Below are 9,278 nucleotides of genomic sequence, written 5' to 3' on the forward strand. Positions count from 1 at the left end.
TACTCCCCGCAACGGTTATTCCCGAGGTATTTGCATTTTGAGTTTCGAAAACAATACCATTAAACAATAAAATAATGCTATGTTTCCTTTGATTACAAGGTATAAGAGATTTATGCTTACGGTTTGAAAAAAAATGCCATTTAAACCTTTTGTTAATCCATATGTTCATATATTGTTCAACATTTCAACGTGTAAATATATAATTTAACAACAATGAGAAATATGCAACAATACCGGAATGTTAGTCCTGATGAAGTTTTGTATAAATTAAATGTGTGCAGCCAGCTTATTTGCGTCACTTTAAGAGTACGCTATATCAACGTTATCAAGTAAGTACATACATTTATACAATGTGATTACCAGTTCCCTGGAGTATTCAACAGTAGATTGCATGGAGGTTTAGATGATAAGACCTAGGAATCAGTGCTATATACAATCTAATGTGAACAGTGTCTAGCCATGTGACGTTCTGTTAAATGGTTTTGTTTATATTCATAATGTCCATTGTCTAGATTGTTCCAAAATTAATATTTTTCTCTAAAAGGAGTGTCCGAGCACAGTGTCAATTTGTAAAATTGCATTGGTTATCGAATGAATATAGTGATGGATCATTGTTCCTTCATTTTTGACAATCGCAATAATGTATAACGTATCTGTCCACAATCTGGAGTCAAACACTCCTAAAGTGCGTATTCAAATCAATGTATCATCTTTGGTAACCATCAATCTCCTAAACAAAGACGCCATGTCATACCATGTTTCAATCATGAACAAAGTACCAATAAGTTTACATTTATACCGACAATGCGTCTTGTCAGACGACTAGGGGACTAGACGTATCTCATATCCTAAGGACGTTTCCAATAGCAGCGCTAGCGATTCTCAACTCATAAAAAGTCGATTACATTGACCTGAGACCCTATAAAGTTAATGAATGTGTCGAATGAATGTCTGACTGCTCATTTCTCTTAAAATTATATACGATATGTTTTGATGGATTTTGTTTTTTAAATGTATACATACTGTAATAGGTGAAAGTGATATTATTGTTAAGGTATCCTTTAAACAAAGAGGTCGTGTATTCAATATGCACCTTAGTCAATTTTACGGTCTTTCATTATTGACTCCATATACTTTAAAATAAGTTATTCATATTGAACAATCCGATTAGCTACATCGCTGTTAGAGCCAATAAAAAACTTATATTGAATATTACCCAAGTGGTTATATTGACCTCTGGAACAGTACTGGTTTGTACCCTGGAAAAGAACTACAGAGTGATTTATATCAGAGTAACGAGGGTTTTTAATCGAACTGAAATAGATAACTCATATCAATATGCAAAACAGCTAATACGAAATGTGTCACCTGCCAAGATATGTTTTTTTAATCTTTACACTAACAGCAACCTTCCATTAGCGGCAAACGTTTCAAGATGCCATTCACTGGCATACATACCGATTCCATACATATAAGAACAATATTAAAAGTGAAGTGCAAAGGTTAATGTTACTTTCATGAATCAAAAAATGTTCAGGTATAACAGAACAGTTATGCAAGTACTTTTCCACGAGGCCTTGTTTGATCTTGGCTAAGGAAATCATTTGAATCTTGTCTACGTTGGTTAAGGTGTATAAGTTTGTTAATAGTAGTTTATTTTCAGTTGATTGTAAATACAACTGAAAGCTAATATGAATATAATCGTGACCAATTCCTTATCAGAAACAAGTAATGAGGCAAAATCGGATTCAATTTTATTTACTTTCACTAGGAATACATCTGCGAGGATAAAGCAATTTTCATACATCCAAGTACATATAGGTTAATAAGTTATAGTTAAAAACTAGTTAATTGTATTAAAAATTCATCAATTGACAATTAATGTTCTTAGGTAAAAACCGGCACTAACCGCAATTGAAAATATTTAGGATATGAGTTATATTGCCTGTAAAGTAAAGTAAAATCACGCTTCTCGCGCACACACCCTTTCGTCGCTTTCATTTATAGATAGACTGGTTGAAATGAAAATTCAAGATATTTATAGATCGCTTTTAAATTTGTGAACTAGACACGTCTTTAATGTGAATAATCCGTGATTTGTTCAACAAGTTTGACACATGAACGCATAAGTCCAGTATTTTGTGACATATATACGCATGAAACGCAAATATAGACATACGTCTTTTGCAGAGAGTTTACACATAAAATGTTATCTTAGAAACGGCATATACAAAACAAGATATTACTTGTTTAATCACACAGTAACCTGTTACAGATTAATATGTCTTAAAAAAATTGTTTTCCATACCACGTTGTTGTTGCGTTGATGTTGTTATTACGAACATTTCCCTCCTATGCCACATCGATGGCTACATACCACTATTCATTCCAGAAAGCATACTTCTCGCGACGGTTTCCTCTCATCTTAAAGGCTTGGGTATTTTAATTTGCATTTGGTACTTCGATTAAAATATCATTAAATACATCGGTAGTATTATGTTTACTTTGTTTTCATGCTTTATAATATAACTGCTAAAGATACCAAGAAATGCCAACAAGAAAACTTTTTAATTATATGCATATATATTTAAAACATGGTACATATTAAAAATGTGTCATTTAACAACAACAGTACACCCATCATAGAAATCAAACCAAATATATCCTTGTTGAAATTTTGTTCGAAATAAATGTGTACAGCAAGTTTAATGGAGTCACTTTAAAAGTACCCTATATAAACATCACTAAGTCAGAACAAACAATTACACTTATAATGTCTTATTCAAGACCCTTGATAATTCAACTGATGATTGGATTGAATGGATTGAATCATGAAATCTGAGATATATTCAAATAAATGTTGATATTTTCTAGCAATGCGATGTTTTCTTAGATATTTGTGAAAATAGTTTGAATTTCCATTGTTTGGATTATTCGAAGGGTGAAGAATCATGTGACCTCAAAGGGGTTCTCACATGGATTACAACGTTCAATTATAAATTACATTTATGACAAAAATATGAAAATAGCCCTTAAAAAGACAATGCTAGGTTCTGCTTTTACACGTGTGAAATGTTTGAGATTTGTTTGTATTATAATGATGTAATCCTTGTCCAAAATTTTAAGTTGACAGAGTTTTGTAAACAATGTAAAGCTACATTTTTGGCCAAATTTTGCATAACAAGAAATTCTTGGTTCAGCTTTATTTTTATCATAAAAAAGATATCATCTGCCAAGCTAAATTAGTCTGTCCATGTATGTCTACACAAATTGTTTGAGAGCCAGGCCAATAGTTATGTACAGATTACTGATAATCTCTACATTAATTGAACCAAATCTATATAATTGTCCAATATTATGCCAAATTCAGTTCTCTGGAGAACTGAGTTTAGGCTGGTTGAGCAATCTAGTATGACAAAGAGAGCCTTTGAATGATATTTGATATTATTTCTGTCCGTAGACGTTTATAAAGTGCACCTTACAGAAACATCGTGATCTGGACTGTTACAAATGTACAAAGAAACCACAAGGAACAGGATATGGGAGCATTTATCATATGAACTGATTATTTAGTTATGTCATTGCCATGCAGTCATCAATGCTACCACGAAAACAAGTGATTAAGATCAATATCATCTGACGTCATTCAAACTGTTAAATTTTATTCGTTTAAAATCCGGAGGTATTTTTTTACTTGAAAACAAAGTTTTTTTAATAAAACTTCTCCGAAATTTTAATAAATATATTTGGCAAACCAACAATGATATTTTTTCGTCAAATGAAATTGTGAAGCTGAAATCCAGCTAAATTAAGCTGTTTACGTACGTGGTGCCAGCTATTTTCTCTGCTCTCCACGAAAGATTTCTGCGTATTATAACTTGTTTTATGTCTACTTCACGAGATTTAGCGTGACATTTTGCAATATATATAGCGATTTGTCCACTTCCTTTTGTCGTAAATACTAGATGAACACCATGTGGAGTTGATTGTAAATCATATCCTGTTAATAAAATTAAAAAAGTGGATATAATTTTGACATCATGCTGCCTTATATCTCGCCAGGTCGACATCAACACAGTCTACAAAACTACACGATCACTGTACAACATATAAGCAAACAGCCTTTAACGTTTTCATAACAAACGGCCAAACATGTTACTATCATCACGTTCAAAGGCTCTAAAAATCAAGATGTAGCGTCACAACAGACAACAGACGGACTAAAATTACACGCAATTACAAAATCAAGGCCAGTATGAACTTTTATTAAATAATTTTGCTAACAACCAAATAAAAAGGCAATAAAGAAAATAATAATACTTCTGAAAGTGAATATTTTGATTAACTGGTGAGATAGAAGTGAAAGGAATTTTGCAAAATCTACAAGTAAAATGTAACTGTTTTTCTGAGGAAAACACCATAATAGACGGTTCCCCAAACGAGTGGAAAAATATAATAAAATTTACTCTTTTTGTAAACACAAAGGTTTACACTGTTTTCATTAGCGTTATTAACGTCTTATAGCGATTCGTTGTTTTGTGACTGGAATATCGTCATTATCACGTAAAGTTAAATCAATGTATTTTTAAAGGTCAAAATATCCATCACTTTTGTGTTCGCCATGGTAGCCTAGTGTATTACCGGAAAAAAATGTCTAAAAAGATGCACATATATATACATGTATTTTATTTGGACGTCGTCATGGGTTTTTTTTATTAAGTAAAATCACGAGTAAAGTAACATGATCTCTGATACCAATTAACAGAAATGTTGTATGGAATTTAATAGGAGAACTAAACTGAGAATTGCAATCTGATAATGATCAATTCGAAACGCAAAACCTGATACAAGACTTTTAGAAATCAAATAAATAAATCATTAAATTTAAAGCATTTAAGATAGCAGCAAATGGTAACATATCTCTTTGTTCATTCTTTTGACCGTTAATATTGTGTTTCTTATAAAAGTTTTATCATGTTTCAAATAAGTTTTTATTATTTATATCAATTGTATTCATATGAAATACAATCTAGTTTTGATAAAGTTGAAGCTGTGAATGCATTTTTTTTTTAAATCAGAATTTGTGGCGTCGAAATGATACATCTAAGGGAATAATATTTCACGATTAAATGACGCATGTAGTATTCAAACAACTATCATGAACTCGATTTTGCTTCTTTTCACAATAAATTATTTAGAGATTCTTTCAATAACTTAAACTATCGTGTTACTTCAAACTTTCAATAAATAATGTTATATGACATGCTGAATGAAATAAAAAATATGACAAACAGTCATTGTAAAAAGTTGATTTCCGTGTTCTGGCAGGTCATGCCTGTCTACCAAAACATAACAGCGGTGGTCACTTTCGGCATTTACGAAAAATGTCTCGATGTGCTCTAGTTTGAGTATAAGTCATCGTTTGTTTTCTGGACGATTTGTCATTTTGGACAAAGACTCATTTATTTCCATCATCCCGATACATGGTTATATTCTTCATCATAAGATGTGGAAAGCGTTGTGATTGTTGACTGATGCAGTCCTTTACAAAAACTGTAGTCTGCTCCGAGACCTCAGCATGCGTGTTCTGGATAACAATACGCTATACGCCTTGTGAATTGTATTTCACCAGAAAGAATTAATTAGTTAATTTTGTATTCAATTTTGGAATATAATGTAAACTTAACCAGGTTTTCCTTACTCCCTTTCATCGGACAAATAACCATCAAATTTGAACAATAGGATCATTTTGGTAAAATGCTTTATTTTCACAAAATAATGTTAACCATGTTGGCTTCATGCTTGGAAAGTCGATTCCGGGCTTTCGTCGAATACGGCTTCCCAAACCCACACACTTAAATGTCAGAACCAACGGTTTCAATACGATATGGTTCAGTCCATACTTAACTTGAGTAAGTAACACACGGTAACCTTTTCAGTTTTATCAAATGTATCATTACACAACATTGATAAATAGGCAAACGTATCTACGTGTTAGCCCTGTTGATTATATTGTATGAATTAAATGTTAGCAGCCAGCTTAATGACATCACTTTCAGACGCTTTATCTAGTACTCATGAGTATTCAACAGACGATTGCATGGAGGTACAGACAATTGCATGAAGGTTTCGATGATGAGACAATGGGATCAGTGCTATATACAAATTAATGTTGATAGTGTCTAGCCATATGCCGCTCTGTTAAATTGCATTGTCTAGATTGTTTCAAATATATTTTTTGTCTTTATGGCAGTGCAAAAGGAGTGATCGGGCACACTTTCTAAACGGTACAAAATGGCTTTGTAAATTCTCATTGGGTATTTTATGAATAATATGAATCATTGTTCATTCATTTTTGACGATCGCGATCATAAATAACGTATCTGTCCACTTTCTGAAGTCGAACACTCCTATAGTGCGTCTTCAAATCACTGTATCATCTTCGTTAACCATCAATGTCATAAACAAAGACACCATATCATAACATTGTTCAATCACAAACAAAGTACCAATAAGTCTACATTTATACCGACAATGTGTCTGGTCAAACGACTTGTGGACCAGACGTATCTCATATCCTAAGGACGTTTCCAAGTGCAGCGCTAGCGATCCTCAACTCATAAAAGTTGATTACATTGACCTGAGACGTTATAAAATTAATGACTGTGTCGAGGGAATGGCTGAGTAATCGTTTCTCTTAAAATTATATACGATATGTTTTGATGTTCTCTATTGTTTTGATGTGTAGCCAATTTACAGGTCATGTACAAATCTCTCGATTTAAGATTCACTTGGTGTTTCTGGGCGCATCTAAAGCCCCGATTATCCAATGCTTGATGATAATCAATGTGCAGAAAACAAGATAAATTTTGATAAAACAGTGAGCATCCCCAAAACGAGTATATTCAAATTTTTCGCCTTTCAATGATAACGCCGCATGGTCATTTGTGGGAGGTTGTCAAGTAGTTTATCATGTGTGGTTATTGGTAAAGGAATGGATAACTTACAAACAAAGTCGTGTTAATCTAATCGGACAACCTCGGACATTTATGTGTCATTCTTATTCTTATTCTTATTCTTATTCTTCTTATAATGTATTACTTATTATTTTTATATCTTTTTTAACCACTTCTGCTAATACATAGATGATATTTGTTTATTTCAGTGTAAGATTTTATTTAACGAGTGTCATGGAAAAACATATTTTCACGAGTGGCGAAGTTTCTTTTATTCTTATTTTCCGAGTTTCATATAAGTTTTATTTATTTCCTTTCTTACCCCCTTTTTTGAAAAAGGTGTTATTTACGCCGCTACCTGTGGGGCGCCCCTCATGCAAAATTATATCTGTCTATTTTCTATGTCCAAATTTTTTATTGTTTATTATTCGCTCGTATTTTAGTACAAAGATTTTATGAACGGTTATCAATGAAGTTTTATAAGTGCATCCATGTTGCAAATAATAACGAAAACACTGTTTTTAGTGTTGCATGAATACATAATCAAATTACTACGCCGCCATTTATTGAATGAAAATTTATAAGGTCGAATGTGGTAGCAAAACAGTTAATCATAATAATTGGATATAAAACATATTTCTTAGTTTTCGAGTGCGTTTCATGATACATGGATATTCAGTCATCTTACTGTCAGAGACCAGTCTGTTTTGTTTTTTTTCTTGAAGACAGGTCGATTTCCAGGTAATGATGATGACCACGCTAGTTTGTTGTCAAATTTTGAGGCGTGGTTGGGGTAAAAAAATATCAGTTAATCTGTATATTGCTGTGTGAATTTTCAGGAAGTTCGTATTACGTATTAAAACGACAAACAGTTCAAAATGAATTTGAACGATGATATAACATTCTTTTTATGTTCGAACAGTTGTTTTCGTCTGCAATTTGTTTTGACATGTATGAAATCAAGATCAAGTAAACGTTTGAAAAACGGGATAACTATTTTCTAATAAACGGTAAGATGTTAATTTCCAAATATCTCTTTTTTTAAACATTTGTAACATTCCTTAAAATTTTAAATAATTAATGTGCCAACATTTTCTGGTTAAAAGTGAAGTGTTCTGTTTCGATCAAGAGATATTAACTACAATGGATTTAAAAAAATAGTTTTGAAAATTGATATTTTCAATCCTTATTTTCACTGTTGTTATATGTTAGAGGATATAATTTGGCAACATTCGGTGTTATATCTCGAAAGATCGACATCAACCCAGTCTACAAAACTACACGATCATTTTACAACATATGTATAGACAACTTTTGACGTTTCAATAACAAGCCAGAGGTCAAATATGTTACTATTATCACGTTCAAAGGCGTTTAAAATCAAAACACTTAACGAAAACAGAATTAGCGTCCCCTTAGACAACAAACAGATATACGAGTGCTGACAAAAATTTAGATCGCAGATTTTTATATTTAAGTTAAAACAAAAATGTTTTATGCATTTTTCTTAAACCGTTAATAACGGTTAAAGTCATAAAACACGATTTTTCGAACGGAATATGAAAATCTACGATCTGACTTTTTGTCAGTAATCTTTAATTATTGGTTTGCAGATATTTGTGCAAATATTTGTTCTTTCCAACGCAAAAAAAATGGTTTATATGTGAGAGTGCAGCTTTAATTAACCGCTTTATTAAAAATTAAATAACAAGGGAATAAATAAAATACTATTACTACTGAAAGTAAATATTTTCTCTCAATGGCTTGGAGTTTTACAAAGCAAACTATATAATTTAATTATTTGGTGAAATTAAAGTGAACAGAATTTTGCAAAATCTTCAAGTGAAATGTAACTGGATTACGAGGGAAAACCCAATAATAAACGCTATCCAAAATGAATGGAAACATATAATAGAATATACTCAATTTGTAAACACAAATGTTGAAACAGTTTTCATTAGCGGTATTAACGTCTTTGACTGATTCGTTGTTTTGTGACTGGATGATCGTCATTATCACGTGAAGTTAAATCAATGTATTGTTAAAAGGTCAAACAGCCCATCAGTTTTGTATAAGTCCTGGTTGCGATAATGAAGGGATCAAGGGAAAATAAATCAATATATAATTCGCCAGTTTTTGGAACAGCCAATAATTAGAATGTGCATAAAGAGTATACATGCATATACATAAATGTGATTGAACGTCGTAATGGACATTTTATTAAGTCATTACTGACTTGTCAACTTCCGAAGAAAAATATATATGTATATAACAAGTTTACAACGGATATAGTTATATGATCTCTGATTCTATTTTTTTAGA

The sequence above is a fragment of the Mya arenaria genome, chromosome 6 (assembly GCF_026914265.1).
Source record: "Mya arenaria isolate MELC-2E11 chromosome 6, ASM2691426v1".
Lineage (NCBI taxonomy): Eukaryota > Metazoa > Mollusca > Bivalvia > Myida > Myidae > Mya > Mya arenaria.